Source organism: Alligator sinensis, unplaced genomic scaffold (assembly GCF_000455745.1).
Source record: "Alligator sinensis unplaced genomic scaffold, ASM45574v1 scaffold1806_1, whole genome shotgun sequence".
Classification (NCBI taxonomy): Eukaryota; Metazoa; Chordata; order Crocodylia; family Alligatoridae; genus Alligator; species Alligator sinensis.
The window spans coordinates 44273-61366 of NW_005843247.1; the positions used below are offsets into that span (position 1 = coordinate 44273).

At 45.6% G+C, this 17094-nt stretch overlaps 1 protein-coding gene across 5 annotated transcripts in view; it reads left to right on the forward strand.

Annotated features, from left to right (window-relative positions):
• The window catches only part of RBP2 (retinol binding protein 2), a 45206-nt gene that overhangs the window by 11520 nt on the left and 16592 nt on the right, over window positions 1-17094 (forward strand). The window contains exon 1 of one of the 5 annotated variants that reach the window (XM_006038091.3): window positions 4681-4772. The exons of 3 other annotated variants lie outside the window; for them this stretch is intronic. The gene's annotated coding sequence lies outside the window, so the exon portion shown is untranslated. Of the gene's footprint in view, window positions 1-4680; window positions 4773-5994; window positions 6102-17094 lie in introns of those variants that run through there. One more of the 5 variants, XM_025194566.1, reaches the window with a different exon arrangement.

The window sequence follows — 17094 nt, forward strand, 5'->3', positions numbered from 1 at the left end:
AAATTATATGCTCCACATTTCTTTGGATAATTAAGGCCATATTTTCTCACAAAACCTTGCTGATTGGCTGCTGTACTACAGAAGCCCTATGGGCGTTGTATCTTGGCTGCTACAGAGGTTAGGGCTGATTCAGTCAGTGTCTTAGCATGAGCGGACTACACAATCTTAGATGGAGCCTTCCTTCCCATCCTTTTTCTAAAAGCAGCCACACTCCTGAGTTGTCCTTTTCTTGTTGTCAAATGCAGCAACAGGTCTACTAGTGCCACTGCTAAAATGTCTCCAATGACAGGTCCCCAAGGAGTGACCCTGAAGCTCTAACCTGGGGCAGAGGCCTCTTTCCAAGTGGTGGATAACCCTTGCATTTGAACTAAGCAAGATCAGAAGGATTAAAAAGGATGACACAAGATGTTGAGAGACTGATTGAGGACACAGAGTCATTGATCAGATGAGGAAAAAGACTCCACTGGCAGGAAGCCAACTATTTTATTTTTAAAAGATTGATTTAAAATGGATTTTTATGTTTTCTCATTTGAAGTAAATGTAAATGCCTTTGAAAGGTGCCAAATTGACAAAAGTGAAAGCTGAAGCCAAAACCTCTCCCAGAGCAGGCACTGCCCAGCAGGGGCACTGCAAACCACCCCACCTTGGAGCCATCCTCAAGGGACCACCGTTAGGACAGATAGGGCTGTCATTGTCCCTGGGCTCTCTGCTGAAAGTCATACCACACATGTTGCTCCTACGGATTTAAATGGTTGATTTCTGTTTTGTTGTTTTACATCAAGGCTTAGGAACTGTAATGAAATATCTAATGCATATCACATACCAGAAGAAAGGACAGTTCAGCTGGCAGCCACAAATATGAGGAGTAACAACTTCTTTTCTTCCCCTGAAGATACTAGGTTTGAACTAGTGACCTAAGTAAAAAGAAAAAACTCCAGAGCTTGTTTCCAATTTCCTGAGCCATCTAATCTATTAAAAATTTTTGGCTTGAAGCCAGGATACTAACCTGGCTCAAAGATGTTCACAGCAGACCTGCAATAAGATATGCTTTCTTTGTTATTTGATTTTGCAAAAACAGTGTGAGTTAGGAATAATCAAAGTGACCAGTGTCACTTGGGGCTACTGAGGATAGGGGAAGGGAACAGGGGATAAGTCAGTCTGGGTTTGCGGAGTCCCTTTGACAACTCCCTCCTGATTTAGAATCACAGAATCATAGAAAATTAGGGTTGGAAGAGACCTCAGGAAGTCTAGTCCAACCCCCTGCTACAAGCAGGACCGTCCTCAACTAGACCATCCCACCCAAGTCTTTGTCTAGCCAGGTCTTCAAAACCTCCACGAACAGAGATTCTGTCACCTCTCTGGGTAGCCTGTTCCAGTACTTTACTACCCCCATAATGAGAAAATTCTTCCTAATATCTAACTGAAATGTCCCTTGCTGCAACTTGAAACCATTGCTCCTTGTTCTGTCATCTGCCATCACTGAGAACAGTCTAGTTCCATCCTCTTTGGAATTGCCCTTCTGGTAGTTGAAGTCTGCTATTAAACCCCCTCTCAGTCCTCTCTTCTGCAGACTAAATAACTCCAGTTCCCTCAGCCTCTCCTTAGATGTCATGTGCCCCAGCCCACTAACCATTTTTGTTGTCCTCTGCTGGGCTCCCTCCAATTTGTCTAAATCCTTCTCTGCAGAGCTGCTGCCCAGCCAGTCAGTTCCCAGCCTGTACCAGTGCATGGGGAGTGTTCCATGCTAACTGCAGGACTTTAAACTTGTCCTTATTGAACCTCAAGAGATTTCTTTTGGTCCAATCCTCCAATTTGTTGAGGTTTCTCTGAATCCTAGGCTTACCCTCCTGTGTATCTACTATTCCCCCCCAGCTTGCTTTCATCTGCAAACTTGCTGAGGGTGCACTCCATCCCATCTTCCAGCTTGGTGATGAAGTTACTGAACAAAACTGAACCCAGGACAGACCGCTGGGGCACTCACCTTGATACTGGCTGCCAATTATACCAGTGCATGGGATTGTTCCATGCTAACTGCAGGACTTTAAACTTGTCTTTATTGAACATCAGGAGATTTCTTTTGGTCCAATCCTCCAAGTGATGAAGTTACTGAACAAAACTGAACCCAGGACAGACCGCTGGGGCACTCACCTTGATACTGGCTGCCAATTATACCAGTGCATGGGATTGTTCCATGCTAACTGCAGGACTTTAAACTTGTCTTTATTGAACATCAGGAGATTTCTTTTGGTCCAATCCTCCAATTTGTCTAGGTCATTCTGAATCCTAGCTCTACCCTCCAGTGTATCTACTGCTCCCCCTAGCTTGGTGTCATCTGCAAACTTGCTAAGGGTGCACTTTATGCCATCTTCCAGGTCACTAATAAAGACATTGAACAAAACCAGCCCCAGGACTGACCCCTGGGGCACTCCATTTGATACCGGCTGTCAACTAGACATCAAGCCATTGATTACTACTCTCTGAGCCCAATGCTCCAGCCAGTTTTCTATCCACTTTACAAGACCATTCATCCAACCTGTACTTCCTTAGCTTGCTTATGAGAATGTTGTAGGAGACTGTACAAAAGCCTTGCTAAAGTCAAGGTATATCACAGTCACTGCTCTTCCCACATCCACAGAGCCAGTCATCTCATCGTAGAAGGCAATCAGACTAGTCAGGCATGACTTGCCCTTGTGGAATCCATGCTGACTATTCCTGATCACCTTCTTCCACTCCAAGTGCTTAGAAATGGATTCCTTGAGAACCTGCTCCATGATTTTTCCAGGGAGTGAGGTGAGGCTGACTGGTCTGTCGTTCCCTGGATCCTCCTTCCCTGTCTTAAAGATGGGCACTGTATTTACCCTTTTCCAGTCGTCATGACTTTTCAAAGCTGACAGCTAGCGACTCTGCAATTACATCAGCCAACTCCCTCAGCACCCTGGGGTGCATCATGCCAGCCCCATGGACTTGTACACATCTAGCTTTTCTAAGTAGTCCCTAACATGTTCTTTGTTACTGTTGGCTGTTCACCTCCTCCCCAAACTGTGCTGTCAGGTGCTGTAGCCTGGTAGCTGACCTTGCCTGTGGATACTGAGGTGAAAAAGAATAAGGCATTGAATACTTCAACCTTTTCTGTATTATCTTTCACTAGGTTGCTTCCCCCATTTAATAAAGGACCCACACATTCCCTGATCTTCCTCTTGTTGCTGACATACTTGTAAAAACCCTTCATGTCCCTTGCTAGCTACAGCTCCAGCACAGTACTAGCACTTTGGCCTTCCTCATTTCATCCCTACATGCCCAAGCAATTCTTAAATACTCCTCCGTAGTTGTTTGTCCAACTTTCCACTTCCTATAAGCTTCCTTTTTGTGTTTTAGCTCACTGAAGAGTTCCCCGTTAAGCCAAGCTGGTCTTTTGCCATACTGGCTAGTTTTTCCTACATGTTTAGTTCCTTCCTGCTGTGCCTTTTTCTTCCTCACCTACAGTATGGTGGCTGAGTCCTTCTTCCAGCAGCTAAACAACTTCTTTTTACACTCATTCCCTCATGCCAGCATCTCCTTTGCCACACCTTGCCGTAGGTTGAGCTTCTTCCCTCAACTTGCTTCTGTCTGCAAGATGTGATTCTATGTACTTATCCTGAACAGAGCCCCCAGAGAGTGCTGCTAGTTGAGTGATTACTGCCTGTATCTGACAAAAGCCCTAACAAGGGGACAGAGCCAGTCCAAGCCCAGAAGAGTTGAAAAGAAGACTCCCCAAGCAACCAGGGGATGAGTAAAAAAGGATAGGAAACAGGGCAGTTTGCAAGCAGCATATAGGTCTGTTTGTACCTCCCCCCTCCCCCCCCCTTTAAAGGACAGCCTTTCAGGTAAGTTCATTCTTTAATTAAGCACAACCAACCTAGATATTCAAAGTAAGTAGCTAAAACTCAGCAGTTAGAGCAATTTTAACTACAGATAAGAGCAAGTAGGGAGTTTGCCAGAAACTCTCTCTCACTCTCTCTCATCTTCCTTCACTGTAAGCTTGCTGAGAGGAAGCAGATTAGCAGGGGAAAGGGAACCTTTCGGCTAAAGACAGAAGTTACACACAAACCAGTTTATGTAATCAGAAACTGGTTTAAACCTGTAACAGAACAGAAGCTCAGTGCACATAAACCAGTTTCAAAATGGCTGAAACTGATTAAAGACAAACCTGGTTGAATGCAGTATCAGACTTGACTGATTTAGATAAAACCAGTTTATCAAACTTCTGTCCAAGACCCCTTCCTGGTTCAAGTTAAATCACAGTCTCCCAGCATGCTTTCCAGCCCTGGGCTGGGCTGGGCTATCTGCCTGCTTCAGAGAGCAGGACTGTCCCTATACCTTTGCTCTCTAGCTGGAGCAGTGTGAGCTGGTTATCAAGGGGGAAGAGGGGGGGCAAGCCTGGTTGGGGATGCAGCCCAGTCTGAAGGTAGGGGCAGGGGGAGGGAGGACTCCTGCCCCAGGTAATCCCTAGCTGGGGTTTGGGGCCAGGGAAGGGGGTTAAACACTCCTTCCCCCACTCAAACTTACTGCTGACTGTGATTATGGGCTACAAATCCCAGAGGCACCTGGAAACAGGAAGAAGAAGTGATGAGCAACCCTGCAGAGTCCTCCTGCTGGAATTCTGGACTACAAGTCCCAGAGACCTCAGGGGCAGCAGGAAGAGGAAGTGAGCACAGCCTGAGAGCTCTGCTATAGCACTTGCAGCTTCTGGCCTGAGCCACTGCAGGCATGTGGCTGCATTTCCTGAATCAAAGGTAAATGTCTGTTCACTTCTTTTTCAGTTTAATCTGTGCAGTTTAGACTAGCCTGCAAAGACTGAATCAGTTCAGCCTCAGGCTTTTTGATTGTCTGTATCTAGCCTTCAGGATCAAGGGGCAGCAAACAGGCCAGCTTATATGGAAGTTTGCTAGAGAAGGTCTGCTTGATAAGGCAGACAGGAAGAGATAGGTACTGGATGTAAGTACCCCACAGAGATAGCTGGAGAGACACAATACCAGAGCCACTACCACTGCCAGTTCCTTCCTCTGCTTGGACCTGAAAGGTATCTGTCTAGGCAGAACTGCTCACCAAAGCTTCCACCCAGGTCCTGGTTTGGTGCTGTGGAGACTAAGGCTTGCAGATTCCTTCCAGTGATGACCAGGTAGGGGAGTTACTGCAATGTGAGCCATGCCTCCTGGTGGTGTCCCTCAGGTAGCAGGAAAAAGAGCTATAGGAGGAAGCGACAAGGCTCTGAAGCATATTCTGCCATGAGGACTTCATTGATTTGGTGCTGGAGGAGAGCACTAGGACTGCAGAGGAAGGGCTGCCAGAGGTGGTGCTGGCAAAGGAAGAGATTATGGATTCCCAGGAAGGTGGAAGCTGGAAGCTTGTTACTTCTGATAGTAAGCAAAACTGTTTATCCCCACGTGCAGCAGTTTGTCTGGAGAACAGGTGGGGCCCTACCAACAAAAGGGAAGGAGTACATTCCATCAGTGGAAGAGGCCACACCAGGCCTCCCCAAGATTGGGAAGATAAATACCACTGCCACAAAAAGGAAGTCATAGATGGTAGTGATCAGCAACTCCCATCTGTAAGGGACAGGGGCATCTATCTCCTAGCCTGACCTGTTATCTCAGGAGGTCTGCTGCTTGATCTGACTCTGTATCTGAGATGTCATGGAGGGATGTTCTTAAGATTCTTCTGGCCCTCTGACTACTACCCCATACTTCTCATCAATGAGGACACCAATGATACACTGGGAGGGCAGGGGAACCCTGAGCAGATCAAAAGTGATCACAGGGCTCTGGGTGCAAGGGTGAAGGGGACAGGGGCTCAGGTGTTGTTTTCAATCCTTCTGGTCAAGGGGGAAGAGCTCAGAGAGAAGTAAACACATCCTGAAGACAAATGCATTGGTGTACAGATGGTGTTGACAGTAGGGCTTGGGCTTCTCTGACTATAGGTTGTCGTTCCGAGAAGAAGGATTGCTAGGAAGAGACAAGATCTTATGAAGAGAGAGGGAAGAGCATTTTCACAGAGAGGCTCACTAACCTAGTGACAAAGGCTTTAAGCTAGGTTCAGTGGGGGATGAAGACCAAAGCCTTGAGGTAAGTGGGTGACCTGGAGGAAGCACAAGCAGGAGGGGGCAACAGGGAAGAACTTTTTATTCTTCCTGAGAAAGCAGGGTAATCAGCTAGTTTCCTCAGATGTCTGTACATGAATGCACAGAGCCTGGGAAACAAGCAGGAAGAACTGAAAGTCCTCACACAGTCACAGAACTGTAATGTTATTGGAATAACAGAGACTTGGTGGAATAACTTGCATCACTAGAATATTGTCATGGATGGGTATAGACTGTTCAGGAAGGACAGGCAGAAGAGAAGTGGAGGAAGAGTTGCTCTATATGTAAAAAAGCTGTATGATTGCTCAGAGCTCTAATATGGAACTAGAGAAAGCCCTATTGAAAGTGGGGTCAGAGGGAAGAGCAACAAGGGTGATGTCATGGTGGTTGTCTGCTATAGACCACTAGACCAGGATAAGGCTTTCTTTAAACAGCTAGCAGAAGTTTCCCAATCAAAGGTCCTGGTTCTCATGGGGGACTTCAATCACCCTGCCATCTGTTGGGAGGGTAATACAGAAGGAAATGGGCAATCCAGGAAATTTTTGGAGAGTGTTGGGGACAACGTCCTGGTGCAAGTGTTGGGAAGGCCAACTAAGGACCATGTTCTTCTTGATCTGCTGCTCACAAATAGTGAAGAATTGGTAGGGAATGCAGAAATGGATAGCAACTTTGGCAGCAGCGACCATGAGCTGATTGAGTTCATGATCCTGACAAAAGGAAGAAAAGAGAGCAACAGAGTAGAGACCCAGCACTTCAGAAAAGCAGACTCTCACTCAGGAAACAGATGGGCAAAATCCTCTGGAAGGCCAGTCTGAGGAAGAAAAGAGTCAGGGAGAACTGGTAGGACTTTGAGGAAACATTACTAAGGGTATGAGAATGAACCCAGACTACTACACTAGTCAGCACAGTTTGGGGAGATGGTGAGCAGTCAATAGTGGTGAAAGAAGAGGTTCTTGTGTGGGCACATGAAACCACGCCACCAACGCTAGCACACTTTAGGAGCATTTGCCAGCTCTGATTGGCAGAGTGGAACTTAAACACCCAGTTAAAAGATGACCGGGAACCTGCAGAAGGGGGACCAGAAGTGTATGTGCGAAGCAGTGGAGAGCCACGTCCCGGTGTGGAATGCCCTGGAAGGGGAGACTGGTGGGAACCAAAACTGACTCCCATGATTGAAGGCTTGGAGGAGCCTACATACTTACTCAGAAGAGTTAAGTGGCTAACAGATGACAAGAACACTGTAGGAAAAGAGTAAGAGAAAGAAGAATCAGATGAGTAAGTAAAAAGGAGAGTGTGATACATTACTATACAGTTCACTCTCTCTTTTGGTCTATGGAAAGTGGACCGATATGAGAACTTTTATGACGGATGAGTCATGAGGTGCAAGTAGAGAGTGAGGTGGAGTAGCAGGGCTGAATTACCGTAGGAGTTCAACAGTTTACGGACTCTCTAGTGAGGGGACCACAAAAAGACCGTGAATGCTTACTTACCTTATTGGGACTCTTAACAGCTGGATGGCATTAGGTGGGGTCTAGGGGAGGCAGAGCCCCGCGAGGCAGCACCTAAGCAGACAGAGTGCCATGATCGGGGACAAAATACCTTCCTCCCATCAGCAACAAATTTCAATATCAAAGCCATAGCAGGTGAGAGAATTCGGCACTATAGCAGTTGAGTCATCAAGCCAAACCGTATATCCCAAAAGGTACAGATCCAGGGAGTCGTGCTGAAAGAATAAACATCGGTCTAAAGAATGACATGGGGGAATACATCATCTTTAAGAAAGTGAAGAGGAGGATCCAGGGAACTACAGACCAGTCAGCTTAACCTTAGTCCCTGGAAAAATCATGGAGCAGGTCCTCAAGGAGTCAATTTCTAATAATTTGGAAGAGGAAAAAGTGTTTGGGAGCATTCGGCATTGATTTGCCAAAGGTAAGTCAAGACTGACCAACCTGGCTCTGTGTATTCAGGAAGAGCAGTGGATGTGATATACCTTGACTTTAGCAGGGCTTTTGATAATGATCTCCCACAACATTCTCAGCTAAGGAAGTATGGGTTAGATGAATGGTCTGTAAGGTAGATAACTGGCTGGTTTGTCAGGCTCAATGGGTAGTAGTGAATGGCTCAATATCTAGCTGGCAGCTAGTATCAAGTGGAGTGCCACAAGGGTTTGTCCTGGGGCTGGTTTTGTTCAATATCTTCATCAGCCATCTGGAAGCAAGCTTGCAGATGACACCAAACTGGGGGGAGTAGTAGATATTTTGGAGGGTAGGTTAAGATTCAGAGACCCCCTGATAAATTGGAGGATTAAACCAAAAGAAATCTCCTAAAATTCAATAAGGACAAGTGCAATGTCCTGCGCTTTGTACTAGTCCATGGAATTGTTCTGTCCTGACTGGGAATGACTGGCTAAGCAGTAGCTCTGTAGAAAGGGACCTGGGGTTTACAGTGGACAATAAGCTGAATATGAGCCAACAGTTGCCCTTTGTGCCCCTGCTGCGAAGAAGGCTAACCATATACTTGGCTGCGTTAGTAGCATTGCCAGCAGATTGAGGGAAGTGATTTTTTTCCCCCCTCTATTTCATAGAATCATAGAAAATTAGGGTTGGAAGGGACTTCAGGAGTCTACCCCCCTGCTCAAAGCAGAATCACATGCAAATAGATTGTTTCAGCCATGAAATATTTGGTACTAGTGAAGCTACATCTGGAGTACTGTGTCCAGTTTTGTCCCCCACCACTGCTCCATGAAGGATGTGGGCAAATTGGAGAGTCCAGTGGAGGATAGAAAAATGGTTAGGGGACTGGGGAACATAACATAGCTGAAAGAACTCTGCTTATTTAGTCTGCAGAAGAAAAGACTGAGAGGAGATTTAATAGCAACCTTTAAGTACTTGAGGGTTGGTTCTAAAGAGGATGGAGCTAGACTGTTCTCAGTGATGACAGAACAAGGAGCAATGATCTCACATTGCAGCAAGGGAAGTTAAGGTTACGAAGTAGGAAAAACTCTCTCACTAGGGAGTAGTAAAGCACAAGAACAGGCTACCTGGAGAGGTGCTAAAAATCAAAATTTCAGTTTTTAAGAGCAGGCTAGACAAAACCTTGGGTGGGATGATGTAGTTGGGTATGGTCCTGCTTTGAGTAGGGGGCTGGACTAAAAGACCTCCTGAGGTCCCTTTCAACTCTAATTTTCTATGATTCTGTGACTGGTGAGATAGCACCTCTGACACTTTCTGCAGCAGCATCTATCACTGTATATATCTTCAGTGATGAAACTTAAAAAAAGAAATCAAGTGAATGCATATGTGATAGCAAGTTAAAAATAATAGTAGGTGTCTGGGAGTGTGGTGCTTGACTTCCCCAGGGTTATTCAGACACTCAGAACAGCTTATGTCAGCCTGCTATGATACTCTACTCTTAAATGGCTGCTGTACTATCAGCTAGGGAGTACAGATGTTTCCTGCCATGGCTTGTATATTTTAGGTGGTTAAAAACTGAAAAACCAGGAGCATAGTGAGTGCAAACTGGCAAGCATGCCGCACTGTCTTCCAGGTAGCACTGGTATTGTGGATTCCTTGGCAGACCACAGAGAGAATTTTGTCACAGTCTAGGCTGCCCTAGACCCTGTCAAATGTGCACTCTCCCCTAAGTTTGGAGCAACCTGAATCTCACAAAGCAAGCAGACTGAATTTCCTTCTGACCCCTACAAAGGAGTTGCCTTAGTCTCACGTATAATATATATACATGAGACTAAGGCCAGGTACAGACATTACACTTTTACCAGTATAAATGAACAGAAATCAGTCTATATCTATAAGGGAACAGAAGTTCAACACACAAAACTGGTTTATACCTGTAACAGAACAGAAGTTTGTCACACACAGACTGGTTTAAAAATGGTGGAACCCAGTGTAACGCTCCCTCCAACCAAAGAGCAAATGTGTGTTCTGTTTACTGCTGATCTAAAGTATGCTGCTAACAGAAAACCACATAATTTAGATCAATTCTGCTTCAGGTTTTTTGAATATGTAACCTAGCCTAGGAAGGCCATTTATACCATTAAAAAGTGAAAGGTCTTTCTGGTTTTTCACAATACTGCTTTTTTTTTTTTCTTCACAAGAACCACAAAACCTTGCTTTGGCCTGAAACTTGACACACAGGATATGAAGTCAGAAGCAATTGTTTTAATGCGCATACTGGAAGACTACTGGGAAAAAAAAATCAACAACACAGGGCCTGATACAGCTGTCCTGCTGTACCTAGAAACCCCATGAACCTCAACAGCAGTGGCCTGTGAAGAGAGTGTGCCAGAATTAAAAACAAAAAATACCATAGACCACTTTTTCTTCATTTCACAATGGCATATTGTCAGTAGAGAAATTAAATTAACTTTGCCCTTTTGAAAGTGTATTTATACATAGAACAATCAGAGTAATTTCAATTTGGGAATGGGTAATTAGCAACATTTTAAAACCCAAAGATATCACAAGGGACAAATCATTTTAGTTGGTAATGGACTGCTATGATTCCACTGAATCAAAGATCTGCAAACTTAAAATTTTCCAACTGGGGCTTAAAATGAGATTGTAATAACAGCACCTGCACTGATGCAGCAGTTGTCACTGTCAATTGGGTCTATATTATTTAGACAGGGTTTACAATCTGATGGAGGCATTATTGCCTGTAAAATTATTGATTAGTAAACTAAAATTCTCTTTGTGCACCTTAACACAGTACACTTTAAAAACTCAGAAGGCATCACAACAGCCTCTCAAGTCAATACTTCATGTTTTATTAACTCTCTACTTACAAAATGTCTTGATTAGGAGAATTTAGTACATTTGCAAACTGCTAATTGAGCATTTACTTGAGAGGACTGTTACAGACTGTCAAGCAAATATGGGCTTAGCATGTTTCTAACACAGAGTTTATACAAATAGAAACAAAATTTGCTACTTACTGGTAAGCAGTGTAACAGGTCAAATGAAAGGGTCATGGGATCACTTATTTTCTCTGAATTTCACTAAATCCATCTTCAGTGATGGAAAATTACTACTTTAGACATGCCATGCATTACTGTATACAGCTACCCAAGTCTTGAATAAGCTAGGCTGGGTACTGGAAGCAGTAGAACAGCATTAGCACAGTGGTCCACCTGGATTAATATACCCGCTTCTCAGCAGCACTTATTAGCCTAAGCAAATAACTGTTAACAGAGCTATACTGCTTCAGTACCCCAGCTACATCATTCAGAGCTAGCTTGGGTATTTCTGTATTGCTGCACTGAGCTATGTAGACATGCCTTTTAATAAATGATAGGCAAACCAAAAAAACTATCCTATACTGGCTTAAGTGATTTAGCTCCATCTTGCCAGAATGATTTCCAAAAATGAAGCAGAACTGTATCAGTACTAGAGTTGTAGAGCATGGTAATTCTCTGCCTATGAAACAAGCTGCACTCTACTGGCATGTGCTCTGATTTCAGAAGATAACTCTGGACACTTAGCCTGATGCTTTCCTTAGATACCCATCATTAACCGTTTGAAGATAGGAAACCAAATTCTTCTTTGGGTCAAACCGCTGTAAATCAGTGCAACTCTGTAGACATTGAAGGAAAATAGAACAGGGACTTGTTCTCACCTCTTACCTTGTTATAATGACATGAATAGGTATTTATTATCAGCATAGTGCAAGAAAGCAAGGAGCAAGGTGTCTAGGATACCAGCTGAGATCAGAGCCCCATAGGTAACACACAGAGCAGAAGATAGCCCCTAAGCAGAAGATGAGCAAACAGGTATAGATTAAAACAAACAAGCAATTGGTCAAAAGTTACAGTTTTTCCCTAGTTTTTACTTGGATAACTTCCCAGTCTCCTGAAAATGAAATAAAGCTATTCACTTTGATTCTGTTAGTTTAAAACTTACCATCAAGTATCTCCTGACATCTCATTATATGCCAATGCTTTTCTTTTGTATGTGCTGGTAGTGCAGGTAAAAAGAAGGTAATATTTCATTTGAAAACCTGCAAGAACTAGAGCTGCCCTTATCTCTGTCTGCTCTGAATGAAAGATACAAAGCCATTCTTTCACTGACAAAGCACAAAGTTCCAAAATCATATTTGCTGATGTATAGTCGTAAGAAAAGCTACATTGTTAACAGGTATATTATAACACTAGAGAGTGCCATTTAGATCTACTCGCACCTAAACAGGCCTTTGGTTACTGTTCAATAGCTAACAGCACACAGGAATAATGTGCACAGTATCATATTCAGTCACCTTTGACATCCCAGCCCAAACAGCTTGATAATCCATTCACAGTTGGGGGCAGCCTTTAGGACAAGTCCAGAGTAAAACTCAAAGTCATGTCTCTGGAGCCAGAGCAAGATGTCAGAACTTGCTCAGCCACCACACCCCTGCTTGCCTAGAATTGGCAGCCATGCAGACCTAAAATGTCCTGAGAGAAGTTCAGAAAAGATTGTTCCTTGGTGACCTCCAGTGAATCCTTTCAGGGATCTGTACTAATGATTCCTACTTCCAAGGACATCTGAAGGTTGTCACATTATATTGGAGCCAGGAATGCTTAAACTGCAGGCCAGATCTGGCCCTCGGGGTTCCCCACTGGCCCAAAAATTTGGCAGCAGGGGAGTGGTGACAGCTAGTTGCTACTTCTCTGCTGTCATATTCCTGAACCCTGGGGAGCCCCGTGGGCTGGAAAGCATAGGTCTGCATGCTAAATTGAGCAAGCAGAGCCAAACAGGGCAGTGCCAGGCTGAGTGGGGCAGCATAGAGTGGCATGGGACCGAGCAGGGCCTGATTCTGGCATGCAGGCCTGATCCAGCCCATGGACTGGCCCCATACCACTTACCTAGTCTGTGGGGCCAAAAGATTAAGCACTACTGTACTAGAGTGTTCAAACCATGAGCTGGATCTTTGTGTCAGAGATGTTCTTTTGCTGTTTCTGTGAGAATTTACCCAAATACAGCCAGGCTAGACAACTTTGAAATTTTTTTTCATTAAGTTTTCTTGCGGGAAGCAAGTAGAAGGGTCTGTGACCATATAAGATACTTAATGGCGACGCATAGGGGGTGCACGGGGGTGCATGTAGGAGCGCTGGTGCCCCCCCTGCGAGCACCAGCTGGGGAGCAGGGCTGCCAAGTGAAGCAGCCATGCTCCCAGGTGGTGCATGAGCAACAGGTGGGGAGCAGGGTCACCAGCAGAAGCACTTGAGGAAGTCCCGGGGCCTCTTCTAAAGCACTACGGCCGCTTTTTGGTGAGTGAGGTTGGCCGTGGAGAGACACGCCCCCCCCCCCCCGGGGGCGGGGTGTGCGGCCCCAGGGGGGTCAGTGTGATCGGCCTCAGGGGGACTCTCTTCTCCCACCCCCCCAGTCACTGCCTGGTCACTGGGGTGAGGCACCAGTCGCCTATGAAGATAGTGACATTCTACATAAGCACAAGCAGCTGAACTAAGCTTGTATATGCAACTTTCCTCACTTCTGAGCACTTGACTTTGCTACATCAATGTTCTTTTAGCATATGAGGGTCGTCTGTGTTTAAGATAAAAAGATACACACATTCATTAATGTTACTACCCAGGGAAGGCTTAGAAAACAAGTATATAAAACTAAATAAATTCAAATTAAAATATCCTGCAACATAAAACCTGTTCAGGTTAAATACCCTGTATATGCTATTATATGCATTCACAAATTTCAACATACACCCATAGAGACAATTACGACTGTCTAGTCTGACCTCCTTCATAATACTGCCTTCTGCCCAGTAATTCCAGCATTAGGGAAAAATAATTTTCCCTATTACACATGTGCATGTTAGCAAACTCAGTAATTTTTGTTTAAATTAGATCATTGAATTTTTTTCAAAAAGCTATCTTCATTTAAAGACTTCAAGCAATGATTCCCTCGGTAAACTTTGTCTTTTTTGTCTTGTATTTAATGAGTCTAGCTTAGCCAGACAAGACAGTTTCTATTGCAATACTATTATGAGCCCCTGATCAGAGAAACGTTAAAAAATATTTCTTAAACGGCCTAAAACAGATACAATTTAGGCAAGTCTCAGAAAGGCTCATCCCATCATTTTAACAGCCAATCTGTCTCTAGCAATAAAGTTACAAATAAGTATTATAGACCAATGGTGTCTTTTCTATCTTTGTTTTCCTTTTGTATATATTTTGTCTTGTTTTGTCTTCAAGAAAGAAGAATCGGACTTCAACAGCTCTAGGTTAACTCAAGGGGACACCATCCTCATTACAGAGTAGATTATCAGCCTAAGAAAATGTTGCATCCAGGCCACAGGCTGAATCTTCAGCTTGACAAAGGAGTCTGGATTGAAAATACCCTCAACACTTTATTTCGATAGTTTTGTGTGTGCATAGGAGGGGAATTAGGGGTAATACCCAAGTAAGAGCTTGAGGTAATTTTCCAAAGATGCCAGTTAAGGCTTGTAGGATGCAATGACGAGGGTTGAACAGAGGTGGTGTAAGGAACCTTGGGGCTGGACTCGATGACCTTCCAAGGTCCCTTCCAGCCCTAATGCTTATGAAACCTAATGTCTATGAACCTGATAGAAGGAACGTTATATATAGATAGGGCCATGCAGGAGAAAATTAGGGCTGTACAAGGGACCAGAAAAGGGAGAAGAGAGACTTATCTGCACTGAGGGTTCTCTTCTTCTTGCTGCTGCATTGGTTTTTGGGTCCATGAGGAAACCTTTGGTGGGTTAATTTCTCTGTAAAGACATTCATTTCCCACAACAGCAGCCTTCTGCCATACTGAGGTAGCAGTACCAGAGGATCCACTGTCCCTGCACCAAGATCTGTAGCAGGGCAGGCAGATGCACTAGAATATAGTGGGAAGGAAGGATCCATGTTCTCATGCCCATCCTGCTCGGGCTTTAATGGATCCCTTCACTTTTCTACACAGAAATTCTCATTCATTCTAGTGTATCAGATTGTAATTCTAATTTAGTGAGCATCACAATAGATTCAAGTTGCAAAAGAACACAACTAATAAGCCTGCTCCTCAGACACCTTCAGGAGAAAGCTTCTCCCTCCCTGACCCTGCTTCAAAGTAAAAATCATGCATTCTGTTAGCCTCTCTGATGAGGGATATATTGTGAAGTTCACAACTAAGACACATAATATGTTATGGCCTGTAAGATCCACTAGAGATTTCTAACCCAAACCACCAAGTTTCAGCCTAATTAAAAGTCACTGGCTATGTTGAACTCAGTTGTATTAATCTGGAACATCTTTACTAACAGTTAATGCACCCAAGGGGCACATACACACATGTAAGCACATGCGCTTGCAGCAGCTCAAAAAGAAGCAGTGCAAATCTGAGCTGGTGCTTTTTGCCTCAGTGCACGTGCCCAGACATGCACTTTGGTATGGGGCAAATTGTGCCACTTGGGGCAAAATAACCCTGCCTGGCTCCTCATGGATCTGCAGCCAGGGGGAGCCTGGGGCCAGCACCTGTGCTGTCCCCAGCAGTATATAAAGCTGCCCTGTCCTGGCCCCATCAGTACAAAAAGCTGCCCTGGCAAGTAGCTCAGAGCTACTCACTCTCAGGAGCTTCTGGGGCCCAGGCACTTGATACCTGGGGACACTACCCCTTGTGCCAGCTGGACTGCTGCAGCAGCCCTAAATGTTCCCTGCACCCTCTATGCACTGCAACTGTCCGGTAATGGGGGCTTCTGCCTGGCTGTGACCTCCTGCACACCTGCCAGACCCGGATGGGGACTGCACAGTCAATAGAAGCATCTGCCCCCCTGGGCCAGCTGCCAGTGGGCTGTGATTACAGAGTTGGCCTTTGTGTGACACTACTGCCATGTGTGCCCCTGCCTGGCCATCCGGGCACTTGTCACCCAGATGTTTCCAGTGCAGTGGTCTGCTTTGAACTGTCAAAGCATGTCCTCCTGGCCCCAGTTGGCCAGGAGGTCAGCCATAGCCAGCTGGGTTAAAGGTGCCAGCTCTGAGCAGGCTCCTCTGCCTAGGTCCTGCCACTTACCTTCCTAGCAGGAATTCTGGTGTTCCCTATTTGAAAACTGAAAAATCCCTTTTAAAAAATCCCAAAGTCACTCTGTAAAATACCCCCAAATCCATGTTTTTCCACAATTAAAACAGACGACCACTACAGTAAAAGCTGTATCCGGCATCCTACTAGCCAGCATGCTCCACTAAATGGCATGCCGGCTTGTAAGATAAAGTGAAACCAGAAGTGCCCACCGTGGCACTTCCGGTTTCTCCAAGCCCACACGGCCCGGGGGCATAACAGACTGTGTGGGGCCATGTGGGGCCTGTCTCCCTGTCCCGCAGGGACTGCAGGATGGGTGACGATGCGGCAGGAGGAGCCTAAGGACACCCCAGACACGGCAGGAGAATTACTTCTAAATATCTATATATTTTGCAGTTTGCCTTTGATTTTCTTAGCATAGAGCAGTTAGAGCCCCCCCTGACTCCTTCACTAACCAGGATGTAGGAACAGATGCCCCTGCAGCTACAGCTCCCGCCAGCAGGTCTCATCCTATCTGGCAGCTGGGCATGCAGGGTGTGTGCTGCAGGGATGTGGGGTTTGCAAGAGGAGGTTGGGAAGTGGGTGGGGGGATATGGGTGGTTGTGGAGGGCTGCAGGGTGTGTGGGTAGGTGTGGGTGAATCATGGGGAGATTGGGGGGGCTGCTCAGGAGGAGTGGGTCCCCTGCCCACCTCAGGGCACAGCCCCCCTACACAGCTCACAGAATTCCCCCCAACAGGGGCCACATGGTCCTCGCAGGGGCTACCACCCCAGCTACAGGGCCCACATGCCTCAACCCCCTTGCTTCCCCAGCCCCCAGATGGCTGCCTCACCCGGCTCCAGCCTCCCAGCACTTTAAAAATTAAAAAAGCCCCGCACTCACCAGCTGTAGCAGCTGCCATTGGGGTCACTGGCAGAGCCCCCCTGCACAACACGGGGGGGGGGGGCAGGCAGGG